We start from the raw sequence: 14403 nt of genomic DNA, 5'->3' as shown, positions 1-14403 counted from the left end.
CTTTAGTGAAGAGGTAGTCCTGACGTTGCTTCTTAATTTAGATACCGAGAAATCTCCTGCTAATGATGAAATACTAAATGCTTTCCTAGTGCGATATGCTGAATAGTTCTTCAAGTATTCAACAATGCTATATCATAAATCACTCGTTCGTGTGGAACTTCCAGATGAATGGAGATTCGCTAAAATTGTCTCCATACCAAAATCAGCAGACCACTCATCACGTTCGTCATACAGACCTATATCAATTTTATGTACTTAAGCGAAGCTGCTTGAATATATATATTATTGCACATATCTGCATTTGTTGAGAGCAATAAGTTGAGAGATCATCGGCAACACGGACTCCGTAGAGAGGGGTCTACCGTTCCTCGACTAATCTTAACAATGCATGACCTTTCTTTAGCGTTAGACAGCCATAATCAGGTAGATATAATATTTCTAGAACTCGAAAATGCCTTTTCTCGGGTATCCCAATCTATGCTCAAACTCAAATTGAAGCTAATTCTCAAAAATAATGCCTTGTAGCCTGGAATATATTGTACCTCTCGTCAAGGCGGCAATGTGTAATTATTGGTGGCACGACTTTTCCTTCAGCTCCGGTGGCATCTGGTCTTCCTCAGGGCTCCATTCTCAGTCCTTTATTAAAGACAATAGCCTTTCTTGGGGACCTTCGACACAAAAACTCTGATCTGTTCTTTGTCTGTACATTTGTCTGTTTGACCACCCTTAGCAGTACCGGGTATTTTGAATGGCACTAGCCGATACCCCAAACGGCCGACCCCATCCGCAGCGTTCACCAATGTTGCTCAAGATTCAGCGTTCATACTTGTACCATTGTCAATTCAAAAGCAATTATTGCGCATTTCTGAGGCACTATAAGAGCACGTTAATAGTTTGTATGCGTGCTTTCTGCTGGAAAAAGCATAGATAAGTAATTCTAAGGACCATAGCGTTTATCCCGCTGCGCTGACCGTGCAGTGCTTGCACGAAAAGGCCAGTGTTTTCAAAGCTTTGCTAAGACGACACGGTGGTGGCACGTACCCATCGCCTTGCGTTTTACATCTTATCACCTCTGAGATTGGCGCACACGCCCGTCTCAGAGGCACGCGCTTCGTTTTTCAAGAAAACTGCCAGGTAGTGCTCATGTCTGACGTGGGACGCAACTTTATCTGCTCGTTCGCCTCCGCTGCACGCTCGAGGCACTCTAACGCAGCGCCTTCAGAATACGATTCACCAATTTTCTTGCGCAGAACATCAAATGAATGTTTTATACACTCTCTCCACACACAAACATATCGTCTTTCAACAACATTTGCAGATTACCATGCAGATACGGCGCCCATTTTTTTTCTGGTAATCATCAATGATATCGTTTATGACATAGGCATACAAATTCGACTGTTCGCCGACGACTGCGTAATCTACAAAAACGTATCTAGTCCTAATTGTCAGGTGTTACTAATTAGAGCATTAAGTACAATTGCGAACTGGTGTAGTACATGGCAGATGAGACTTAATAGCAAAAAAAACTGTACCAACGACCATAACCACCTGACTGGAACCACCTCCCCACCTGCATTGCTTCAATAATTAATCCAGCCAATTTCAAGGTGGCTATTAGTGGCCATATTACCTGAATTTTTTTTCCGCGAATTCCGCGGTTTTGTGTAAATCCTGCTCGGTTGTTCCCGTGTACGGCAAATGTTTTTAATTTTGCGTTTTTTGATTTCTCCTTTCTGTTGTTTGTTTACTTTTTTTCCAGTTTATGTGGATATTTCAAATGTGTTTCATATGTGTAACCACACTCCTGCTGCATTGTATACCTGTAGAGTGTTCTAACCCCCACTCCTCTCTGTAACGCCCTTGGGCCCTGAGAGTAAATAAATAAATAAATAAATAAATAAATAAATAAATAAATAAACCCGCAAGAAGCAACCACTTGAATTCACGTATTTTATAAATAACCAAACCAGCCATTATATTTTGTGCACAGTTATTTGTATGTAGGAGTAATCATAACCTCCGATTTGCGCTGGAATGAACATTTGCGCTGGAATGCTACAAAAGCCTACAGAAAATCAGGATATCTTTGGCGTACGCTGGATCATTCAACACTAGAAATAAAACTAATAGCCTACAAGACGTATGTTGGACCTATATTGGAGTATGCTGCGGCGGCCGGGGATCCCTGGACAGCCTCTAGTAAACGGAAACTGGAGGGTGTCTAAAGAAAACCTGCTAGGTTCATTCACAACAGTTGTAGTTAGAAAACATCCCCTTCGTACCTCCTACAAAAAGCAGGACTAGAGGATCTTGAAACAAGGCGCTATCATGACAGGCTGAGGCTTTTTTATTTATTTTATTACAAAATGTTACGGTGTCATTCATCTCAACTCACAGCACCCGCCATTAGCTGCTTAACTCGGTCTTATCACTCAAAAAAGTGGCCGAGCTGAAGAGCAGCACGAACACTTTTCTTTACTCTTTCTTTCGACGTACAATCGTCGAATGGAACGTCTTACCTTCTGATTTAGTATCACTGGATAACATTGACTATTTTATGCATGCGATAAAAGATATGGCTCGGTAGGCGCTGCGGCGCTTGGTGGGCGTAATGTGACGTCATTTATTTCCTTCTTTTGCTATCTTCGAAACTTTTTTTTGTGTGTGTGTGCTATGTAGGTACGGTACTATAGTGTTTGTATGGTCTTTATTTTATGTGGGTTAATGTAATATAGGTCACCTGGGTTTCGTGAGTGCTTACTGTCACGAAGTTTGTTGGATCTTGTTGTTTTTGCATATTTCTTGATGATACTATTTTACAATACATCACTTCACGTTCTTGTTTCTTATCTTCTTTTTTCCGAGCTAGTGTCGTGTTACTTACTTATGCCCTACTCCTTCCTAAGGCTTTCATGGAAGGCCGGCAGTATGTAACGAAAAAAATTGCAGAGCAAGTGCGAGCATTTTGATTCGGCATAGTAATCTATAATGAGTCCTCAAGGGGCGAAAATTTTTTTAACCTCGCTGCTGTAACACAACCTCTAAGGACATGATTGGCACATTTTGGCTATCAAGGAATGCTCGCGATACTTAGTCAGTCATCTCATTTATCAATCCAAAATGGTGACCTGGCCACCATATCAATCGCACTAGACAAATGTTTTCTGGCAACAACATGGTATGGTAGCGTAAACTTTATTGAAGTCCTCAAGATCAACGCTTAGGTTAACGCAGACAGCTCCTACATTGTAACAGTAATCTAAATGAATTTCTTTAGTGTGATGATGATGGTGATGAATACCCCCTCAGGGCGATTGGCAAAGAATTCATTGCATAATTTAGTGGGACTTCTTCCGTATTCAAATTATACTCAAAAATAAAAACAACGCACGTAGGACGGAAGGAGTACAATAATTGTTTTTCACTCGTACAAATAAGACAGCACAGCTATCTTGAACAAAAAAATGGCAGCATATCCACGGAGTCAATGATGGAGAGTGGAGCGAAGCATTCGCCCGTCCATTCTTTCTTGCTTCCATCCGTCCATGAGTCCATCCGCCCGTCCGTGCGTGCGTTTGTTCGTGCGTCCGTCCCTGCGTTCATCCATGCATCCGCCCCTGCGTCCGTTCATGTGTCCATCCATTCATCTGTCTGTGTGTCCGTTCGTCCATCTATTCAGCACTCCAAGTACCACCATCTTGCATCTTTTCATCATATATTCCCCATATAGAAGCACCGCCATCCAGCGGATATTCCAAGGACTACAGGAGAGGTGGCACATGCACACTTTCTAACGGCTTGCGCTTCGGGTCTACTTCCCACCTTTAACCACCACGAGTTCATGGTATATACTAGTTCGCTGTATTCGTGGCACTGCGGCCGAACGCTCGCTCAACCTTTCTAAAACCAAGGAGGTTATGCCCAGCGAGTATAACGTAGCAACCTGTTCCTGTCAGATAGGGCTCACTGTACATGCCAATGGCTGCTAATGGGAAATGAGAGACAGGAGAATTTGGCTTTTACTTTTTTACGTCTTGCGCTTTGTCTCTACTTCCAACCTTTAACCACCTCGAGTTCATGGTATATACTAGTTCACTGTATTCATGGCACCGCGGCCTAACGCTCGCTAAACCTTTCTAAAACTAAGGAGGTTACACCCAGCAAGTACAACGTAGCAGCCCCTTCTTGTCAGATAGTGCTCAATGTATATGCCCATGGCTGCTAATGGGGAATGAGAGACAGGAGCATTCGGCTTTTAGTTAACGCGCACGCCGCAAATTTTTCATCGTTCAACAAAGCACAGGAGAAATCTCCCACCAGCACCAGCCTGCAGGTCAATATGTAACACTAATTATATACTACGACTACGACTACTAGGGACGAACGGGTGCCACTTTAAGGAGCTTCGCGCCTAAAATTAACGCGATTAAAAATTTTATGTTAAATTAATCGTGTCGAAATAATACTCACGCAAGTAAAAACTTGATTGGTTAGTTTCATGAAGGCAAGTACAAATGACCTCAAAAGCATTCTTGTGGTTGAAGCCCTGATCCGATGCACTAAAAGAAGGTATGTTCTCAATTGCCACGTTCAGCCCCAGGTTAGCGAATGGGATAACAAAAAGTATTTTCCTTAGTAACCTGTATTGGCAACACGCAATAAAACGGTGCTCTGTTGTTTCTCGTTTTGAACAAAGCTGCATAGAGGTGACATCGCCATACCAGGCCCGTGTTAATATAAACTTAATGGGGGACACGACATCGTAATCTGGTTATTATGGCTTCCTATTGTCAAGTGTAACGACACTGGATTTTCCACTTAAATTCTGAGCAACTAAATTCTGTCTATGACATTATCAGTTTTATAGCGCATGCATGAAGTGAACGATTCCTCCATCTTAGCGCAGTTATCATGGCCACCTCAGGAAGAACCCATAGCATTTTACATTTAATGTGGCTCATGCGTCAGCGCACTTAATTTATTTCAAATTTTCTATGGCCAGGCACCCATAACAATTTACGTAGCTGCAGCGGGGAAGGGATTTGCATAAAGATCATCTTCAAGGCTATGTGATTTTGATGAAACCGTAACCGATTCTGGTACCGGCAGAGAATGAGTAATTATTGTTACTGCGTTATGGGTGTTTTGAGGTAGCTTCTGCAGCTCTATAATATTTTGATTACTGTTTATTCTTTTGCAATGACTCCTCCCCGACCAGACAATATTCCGTCAAACCCTCGGTTATTTTGTTTCAGACACGTTGTATAGACAACAACTTAAAACATTAACGCGATAGCAATAAAGAGCTCCTTTCGCAGATATACCGGTGTCTGCGTCGGCGTCATTGGTTATTAGCGTAAAAATCATCATCTTATTTGTGACCGCGAAATCGAGAACTCAACTGGCCTTTGATGTGTGAGCAACACGAACTTAGTGAGTAAACGTAATAACGAAACTGCTTGCCTCCAAGAACAAGTGACAATGCTTTTTTTCTTCTTACTGGCTGTAACCTTGTTCAGCCTCGGTTAATATCCGTGAAGCATGAGGTATTGGTTGAGCTATTGAATGACCACATGAAAACATATGTGTGTGATTTAAAGAAGGAACAAATGATAAAGCATCCTGGAGCAAAGTGGGGACTGAACCAGCGTTGTTTGGGTGATCCAAGTGGTGATCGAACTCCGGTCGTTTGCGTGGCAAATGAATGTTCTACCACCCGGTATGTATGGCCTTTGCTTTTTAAACTAGTGAAAAGAACTTTCTCTGCTTGGAAATGAAGAGAAAGTGGCTTTCATGTTTCACAAACACATGCATCCTGTATACATGGTTCACAATGCAACATAAAATATTACAGTATAATGCGTGGTACAAGCGTCCATTGCTAACAGCCGTCATAATATGATTATCATAATGGCTCCATGGTTTAAAGCAGGTACCCCACTACAAAAGGCGCACACGCTTCTGCGCTCACTTTCTGAAGGGCACGTAGTGAGTGCATAGCAAATTCGAAAAGGTTTTATGCACTAAGTGCTTGAAGTATGCACTAGGCACAGGGTGGCGCTATCACGTTCAACTTCTAAAGGCGGAGCTTTAAAGTCACCTAATATTTTTCTCACATTTTACTCAGCGAACCATTTAAAACGCATTTAGAAGGAATCTTCCATATAGGTTTTAAGGTGGTTTAGATACCAAATCAAAATCATCATAATCTTTGTGCGCGTTAGAACGACTTAAGCATGCCACATAGGCAGCGACATAAAAATTGGCTTAATTAACACAAATGCAAGCACAGCACCTAAAAGTTTGTGTTTGGGGCAGTATTATTGTTTTGACATGGCCATATGCATCAGCGCAAAGCAAGCATATTTGTTCGAACAACTGAAGTAGAATACTATTAAGCGTTATGAATCGCGGATTTACACGCAATTTCTCATCTTCATGTTCCTCTTCACACATATCCTGTTGCGTACGCTGAACCCTAATACGTTCCAACTATTCTGCAAAACTCAATGGAAACAACGGTCACATGTGTCACAGTGTATCGCACAAGTGCACCATCAGATGACACTGTTTCTTTCTTTTTTCAAGTGTTCGCATATCATGAGAAAGCAGCTGCTTCTCCGTCCAATGTAAACATTGCAGCATCGCGTGTACAAAACATAATGCAAACCTATTTACACAATGAACCCTAGACGGAATTTGGGGCATAATGCCTAATACAGCGGCAAGCCGGATGGTGCCGCAAGCATGCGAATGATGCGTAGCGCGCGATTATATGACCACTTGAGGGAATATGTGTGCTGTTTAAAGAAAACTTTTGCGCATCTTTAGACCATTTGAAGAGCCTTCTCTTGTGAAGCGAAATTCCATGATGGGAGGTAGCTTCACAAAAATAAACTAAAAGACACGTAAACTTTGGAAAGCATTCTACATAACAGAGAAATTATTTTATTGTGTCATCCAAACGTCCCTTTCACTGCACAACGTGGAACTCAGCTTGATTAAACATTTGCTTTTATATTCCCTGTACGGCCTGAGTGATGTGACCGATACGTCCACACAATGGGAATCATGTATTGATGTACTGCGCTACGCCGGAAGGACGTTGGTTAACTCCTCACTGCCTGTAATCAAACTGGCCTTGCGATGCTCCAATCTCAAATTCTGAAAGAAACATACAACCAGTCTGTTGCTGCTTGGGGGATGCTGCGCGGTCCCGTTACTGTACTGGGAGTCACAATAGGCAACCAGCTTCCACGTTCTGCGCCGAAGAGTGAAAGTGCAACGAACAAGAATATTTAGTGACTTCCCAAAGGGTCAAGTTGGCAGCTTCAATGGCAGTAATGCCTGTTTTGCAGCCAAAAGTGGACTCAAGTGGTTTTTGATGTTTGAGCAACACGAACTTGGTGCGTAAGCGCAATAATAAAACTTCTTGACTCCAAAAAGAAGTGTCACTGTTTTATTTTATCTAACTGGCTATAACGTTGTTCTGCCTTTGTTAACATGCGTAAAGCACGAGTTATTGGATGAACTTGGACATGATAAATGGGCGACAAAACCACGCCCACCGTAGGAAGAAGTGCTGCATGACAACTTCAATGGTAAGATGGGGTGAATCAAAATAATCCTTGACGACAGCTTTTTTTATGTATCTTTACGTGATACTGACAAGAGGTGTTCTAGTGCCAAGGTTCGTCATTATTCAAGAGCTTCTTCAAAATAATGAGTCAGAGGCTGGGAACCCCATCAAATCATGAATCCTGGTACTGGCTGGTGCAGATTCAATAGCAGTCAAGTTTTCATTCGTCAGGCGAACGCCACCCTTCGTGATAACATGGTCCAAGTGTTGCGATTATTTGCGAAAATAAATCGCATTTCGAAGATTACGCGGGAAATCCACGTTCTGATTGCCGCGTCAGTACTTCTTCGAGGATGAGCAAGTGTTCTGCAATGTGTTGCCCATGATGAAAAAGTCATCGAGGTAACAAGGTACATGTTGGTTAGTCCTTTCAGTGCGTCATTCATAGTACTCTGAAATACTACGGGAGCACATGAAATGCCGAATCGTAGGCAGCTGGCCAAAAACAAGCCCTTCTGTGTGTTCACGGAAATGTATCGCTCAGATTCGTGATCCATCTTGACCTGCTGACCGCCTCAGCTTAACTCAACCTTTGCAACAGGTTGTCCGCCTGCCAGCGCGGCAAATAGTTCGTCTGCTTTCAAAAAAGAGCACAATTCTCGGTCCAGTATTGGGTTGAGCATTACTTTATAACCAGTGGATAGCCTGACTGAACAATCGCGTTTGACAACTGGCACTACATGCGTCGCGTACGAGTTTGTGGTAACGATTGTAATTATTCCTAGCTCTTGCAACTTCAAATATTCCTTTTCGAGGGCATTCTCTAGAGCGGGAAGCACACTACTGGCCGTGAAAAGTCATGGCTTCGTATCATCGCTTAAGAAAAAGAGAGAGTGGCTTTTTCTACCTTTATTGTACCGAGTGCGTCCTTGGACAAGTCTTGATATTAGTTTAGAAAGCACTCGAGTTTAGGTTCTCTGACCGAGTAATTTGTGTTTTCGTCCTGCATGCGGTTAAAGCCTTCTCTTTGCGCCCAGTCGAACTCCGCCTCAACAGTGGTTGGGCGTCCTGGCAGCACGTACAAAAGCAACTGCTGGTGCTGCGCATTGTACAGGACTGCAACAAATGCTAGTTTGCAAAGCCTCACGAGTTCATTCGTGTAGGTTCCCACTGGGAGACTAGTTCTGCGCAATTGAAGTTTGCGAAAAAAGAGAGCAGAAGTGTGTGACAGACATGACGAATACAGCAGGCCTTGTATCGAGTTCCATGTTCACTGGTACACCGTCAGTAGTGACCTCATTCATCAATCGTTTTACAGCGAAAGTCATGTGTGGCTAGGAGCAACGAAAAACCACTCGGCATCGGTGTCACAAGCTGTATACATGAGCTGTGCTCTGAGTTACGTCGTTCTGATCGTCGTACCCAAGTACGCGTGCCGCTGGCTGCCTTGTGAGTTACATCACCGATCCTGTCGCAGACGTGGCGCCTAGCACACTCGTATATTAGACATGGTCAAATTACATGAGTGGCGAAACTTGGAACGAAAGGTGTCGAAAACTGTCATGAATAAATGAGTGACACGAGGCCTGCGCCAAACGTGGAAGCCCTGCGACGGTGCGGGAGAAGAAAGAAAAGTCACCCGAGAGCACGCGCACCAGCCTCGTAGAAGCAAGAGATTGGTTGCAGAATCACTTGTGGCACGCGACCCGGGCCAGGAGGAAAACCCCGGAAGATGAGCTGGCAGTGTGTGTTAGCACGCCGAGCAGTAAGGACTTAAGGAACGAGCGTGGCTGCCGCGACGGGACAAGCATGACCACCCGGTTCTGAGAAAGTCAGTGTGAGAGATCCGGGGTGCAGCCGTTGACCTCGGAGGTTCCGAGTGCGGCTGCCCTGACTTGCCGCACCCTTGGTCGACATGTAGCTTACACACTTCACCACAGGACGGTGACTGACCACATCAGTCACCAAAGCAGACTTGCCGTCAGGAGAACCCATGACGCGGCGAAGCGTAGCCTAGCGAAGCCGAAGACGATGGAGTCCGGGACGCTGGCGATGGCGGCGAGTGGCTCATTTGCCAGGGCAAACCAACGGCAGCAGCGAAGAGGTTGAAGAGATAGTCAACAACGTACGTGACGAACCTCGACACGGTATCGGAGAGAAGCCGACGTAAATTGTCTGGTCGTTCGATTTAGGTGACGCCATATAAGATTAGGAGCAGTGGCTAGGGCTAAGAACGAATTGCGACTGGTTCGCAGACTATTTTGTTTGTATTGTTTTAGATGTAAGTTTTGTGTCACTCGGCGTGGGTTTCATTTTCGCATTCAACTTTATGCTCTTTATGTTTTCGGTTGTGAAATGTTTTGGTTATAAAGTGTCACAGCATGTGTAGATAGCCGCTCCTGTATCTGCCAACTGCTTTTGCTGGCGCACGGCCAGTGCGCCCTCGCCTTTTGTGATTTATTTATTTATTTATTTATTTATTTATTTATTTATTTATTTATTTATTTATTTATTTATTTATTTATTTATTTATTTATTTATTACTGTAAGCCTGTAGGCTCATACAGGGTTTGTGGGCAATTATACAGAGCCACGTAAAAACCAGGCGATATCGCACATAGCGGAAGAACACAAAATCACAAGATGCTAGTTAAAAGAAAACTTGAACGATGAAAGCAATTGCACAAAATCATGGGCAGGTTACAAAACATCATCGAGGTATCAGCAGGTGGTACAGTGATCAGCGTGTTCGGAAGCGCTCACAAACAAAAAAACAAAAGTTGCTTTTACTCTTCATAATGCAGGCTTTCTACATTCCGAAAAAATGCATCTGCAGAGGAAAGATTATTGCATTCACGTGGCATTTTGTTCCACTCTTCCACTGCTGATGAGAAGAATGAATATTTAAAAGTGACACAGCGTGACATGAATGGTCTGATACACTTATTAAGGTTGGTACGAAAAGAATGATGGTTAGGCGGCTTTATATAGTTGTCTTTATCCTTGTTGAAATCGTTGTGATACAAAAGAAAAAGAAACTTTAAGGAAGAAGCCTGGCGACGGGCTGCAAGGGTCGGTAAGCACACCCGCCTGCACAGCTCCTTGACACTGTCGTGCTTCTAATACTTAGAATAGATAAAAAAAGTGCCCAAATTGCACACTACAAAAAGTGCACACCTTGTATTAAATCAGAACCAGCTCATGGCGGCGTTAAAGCCGGTGCGGCAGCCTTCCTTACTGGGCGTGTGCACCAAATGGCCCAAGCACTACCAGAACGCACTCACGAGCTGGCACGTTCCGGTGTGTTCAAAGGGCTGGGAATGGGGCTGGATAAGACGCTGTGGCCTCTCCCTCTTTACTTTCTCAGAAATCATGTGATGGCGTCAGGGAACCAGATTCTGCAAACGTGCGATGAATTAGCGTGTTGCATTGCAGCAGGAATGAGCTGGCGTGGGCTAGCGCGTTCGGGCGTGCGTAAGTGGCTGCGTAAAAACCGGCGGGTGCGGTGTGCATTTGCCGAGCTGCATCTAATCGCCTCATGATCCCACTTTCTGTACTGAGAGCTTCCACATGGGTAAGCCACGTACTACTCTAGAAGTTGGCCGAGAGTGGAAATGTGAAAGAGCTCGCATTTGCCGGGCTGATGGAGTAGTCCAGGCACGAAAACATGCAGAAGAACAGTCGGGGCGTGAGAACATGCACAAGAACTGCCGATAGGAAGCGCGTACGGACGATCCGGCAGCCTTCCAAGCCACGCCCCACCACGAATGGGTTTGGAAGCGCTGGTGGTGGGCGGATCCTGCAAACCACGTCACCGAGTTAGCTCGCGATGTCCAATGTTTGCATTAACAAATGGGACGGACGCGTAGCAAAGACACGTCAAAGGACTCATCGCGAAAGCCACGGCCATTCACTTGACCACCGCTTTTAGACGCTGATAACACATCGCCGAACACTAGCACGGTGAGAGGAAAGTGGTAGAAATCAAAAGCACGTTTGGGCAGCATGCAGCGAGTGTGTACGTGGCGCAACGAATAGCGTGTCCGGCAACTGTCGTTGCGGAGTGGCAGGTCGTTTCTTTACAATGTGATTGTGTTCATTTTCTCAACGTCACTTGCCTGACAAAAATGTGCTACTGAAGTCTTGATGTACGCCGGTATAAAGCGCTTTCGTGTAAAAGTGTTGCGATCTCACACAGCTGTCACAAGGCATCAATCATACTTGGTGTGTCAAAATAACTTTTGGAATTTCAAAGAAGACATTCAGCATATAGAAGAACAATCTAGTCAGTCCGGTTAGTTTCTAGATTATTATCAGACTACGGAAGAAAGTATGAAAATTATCAACGCGGTTCTTTCAGCTTAAGCAGCAGTGTCGCCGTTAAATTGCACCTTCATGCGATGTAAACAAGTGTAAGAGACGCTCTTACGCCAGCAAGGCAAATGAAATGCTAGACGTGCTGTAAGAAACATTCCCTCCAGAATTCACGCCTCATACGGCATTAAAGACATTTTATCGCAATTCAATTTGCCAGTTCAAAACTGTTCTTGCCTTGCTGTATTACACCACACATATCTGCCCACCCCGCCCTAAAAAATACAGCAAACAAAGAAACATCGCGTACATCAGAAAATTTCCTCGCGATCTCTACACCCCTATTTTTTGTGGCTGCTTCTGTGAAACAACACCTATATTCAATTCATGCAAGGTTATCAATTATGGGAAGAAAATTTCAACAGCGCGGGAAAAAATCACGAATGCGCGACAAGAGAGCTGAGATAGACAAGCGTGCGCCTTCGTACTATGCTGCAGGTTTTCGCCACACTGTTGGAATTTCCTTGACAATGAACTCACCCGATAATTGTTTCTGTGAGCTGTCTTCAAGATTTCTTCCATTTATATTGTCATAACTTCGGAGATGCAGTAAAAATGAGTTATATTGCTCAGAAAAGACCCCGCACCACCCAGTTCGGGGTCTTCCCTTGGCAATTTCTTTGAACCAAATAAAAGTTTTATTCATCATCATAATCATCATCATCATATTGTGCAGTCTGCTTCAAACGTATGTTTTAATGGTGTGGTGCACTATTTTTTCAATCACAAACTTATAGTTATAAACCAAGAGCCACCTATAAACAATTCATTCATTGGCAGGCATAGACGACAAAATGACGTATTGAAATCACATATGTACCGCTAGAACAATATCTCCAATATAAGGAAAGGTGATTGTCTCACAACTTTATAAATCTAACACGTTCCTGATGAATTGCGTAGCATCTAGAGTGGTATATTTATGTCAAGGTTAAAGGCTTCGGGAGGTCACATCTCCTTTAGTTGCAGTGCGAACTCATAGAGAAGGATTGCTATGTCTTTATTACATCATATTTGAAAGACTCTGCTATGCTCATCAAATCGTACCACCACTTATGATGACACCATTTTCGTATACAGTTTCATTCACTTACCTGATTTTAGTACATTCCTTGTCATCATTTCCCTCATTATGTTAATCATGTGCAAGCGTCCAGGGCCGTGCTGGTGGAAGTGGTACCCGGTGATGTTCGACATACTCTGCAACCACAGATGAGTTGAGAAATCACGAAAGCAGTGGACTCTCTCTCTCCTTCGCTGTATTCGTTTTGCAGGTTGTTCTTGCGCGCATACCTCGTTCACGGTTTCAGGGGAAATTCTAGCCCAGGCTGCGTAATACACGCTTGCAAGTTGCTAGAGACACATTCACAGCAGCCGCTCATGCGTTTGCATCGTGGTCACAAGCCAAATGTGGGCTGCTTCTTCGAAGAAAAATCTAGCCGGCTGAAACGACGTGGTCTTCCAACTGACGCTACAATAATTTAGTGAAGTTGAAGACTTGAAGAACGCAATGATTGCAACTGATCAACGAATGATGCACAAAGACTGATAAGCACTCAAGATGGTTCTGGTTAGAAGTTGGAATAACATACTCTGAAGAAGAGATTCCGAGTAGAACAGCTGCTTTCTTGATGGATCTCAGACTACAAATTTCCAGCAGCAAAACACAAAACGTGCGGTGTCAATGAGCTGTGCAATTCCCAGTTATAGAAGGCGATCTCAGCAAACAAATGATTCATCGGGACACACGTGTTTCCGCATAAATGACCGATGATGTCGAAACAAACGGGATTAATCTTACTGCTAACGAACGACAGAAACCCGCTATCTGTTTTCCATGTGGTGGGCACGACGAGTACAAACTCATAAGGTTGACAGACAGTGGACGAGCAGTGGTGCCTCATCGTCCTCTTCCTCTCTGCTTCCTCCTCACACCATCCGTGTATTTCAGAACAGCAGAGACGACCGAAGGAAGCTCGAATATCACGCTTCATCGCCTCAGCGTTTGTGTTGTCTGTTTCCGGCGGTATTAGTATTCCGCTTCCCGCTCAACTAGCGAGAGATAATGCACAGAGAGCGACCTCTGGGCGCTTCGCTTGTTGTCAGGCAAGAGGGACTCACATGCACAGTCATGGATTTCCCCACTGCGGATGTCTGCAATGTTTTGCGGCTCTGCGTACGAGGACGAGGTCGGATGCCAGGGCATGATAGGTACATGGCGTTGAAAATAAAAAAATTGAGCATATTGTAACGTCCGGCGGAACATTAGATGATCGTAGAGCGGTGACTAAAGACAAAGAAAACTTCACTGGCGTCCTGGTGACGTAGGTTCAGTGACCATCGCTTCATTACTTATTGATTGTAGCACACATTGACAACCTTTCATGCTCATTATTAATGTCGTAAGTTTTAGTCAATAACGTATAAAACAAACTTTCGTCAGTGAA

The 14403-nt window shown here is 44.0% G+C and overlaps 1 protein-coding gene across 4 annotated transcripts in view; it reads right to left on the bottom strand.

Moving 5' to 3' along the window:
- Positions 1-13843, bottom strand: part of LOC119185027 (galactosylgalactosylxylosylprotein 3-beta-glucuronosyltransferase S-like) — a 345200-nt gene extending 331357 nt beyond the window's left edge. For 2 of the 4 annotated variants that reach the window (XM_075886420.1, XM_075886421.1), the window contains exon 1: positions 13051-13843. The gene's annotated coding sequence lies outside the window, so the exon portion shown is untranslated. The remainder of the gene's footprint in view (positions 1-13050) is intronic. The other 2 variants (XM_075886422.1, XM_075886423.1) reach the window with 2 other exon arrangements.
- Between the last annotated feature and the right edge of the window lie 560 nt (positions 13844-14403).

Source organism: Rhipicephalus microplus, chromosome 2 (assembly GCF_043290135.1).
Source record: "Rhipicephalus microplus isolate Deutch F79 chromosome 2, USDA_Rmic, whole genome shotgun sequence".
Lineage (NCBI taxonomy): Eukaryota > Metazoa > Arthropoda > Arachnida > Ixodida > Ixodidae > Rhipicephalus > Rhipicephalus microplus.
Note: the sequence above shows the minus strand (reverse complement) of the source record. Positions and strands in the feature narration are given on the sequence as shown.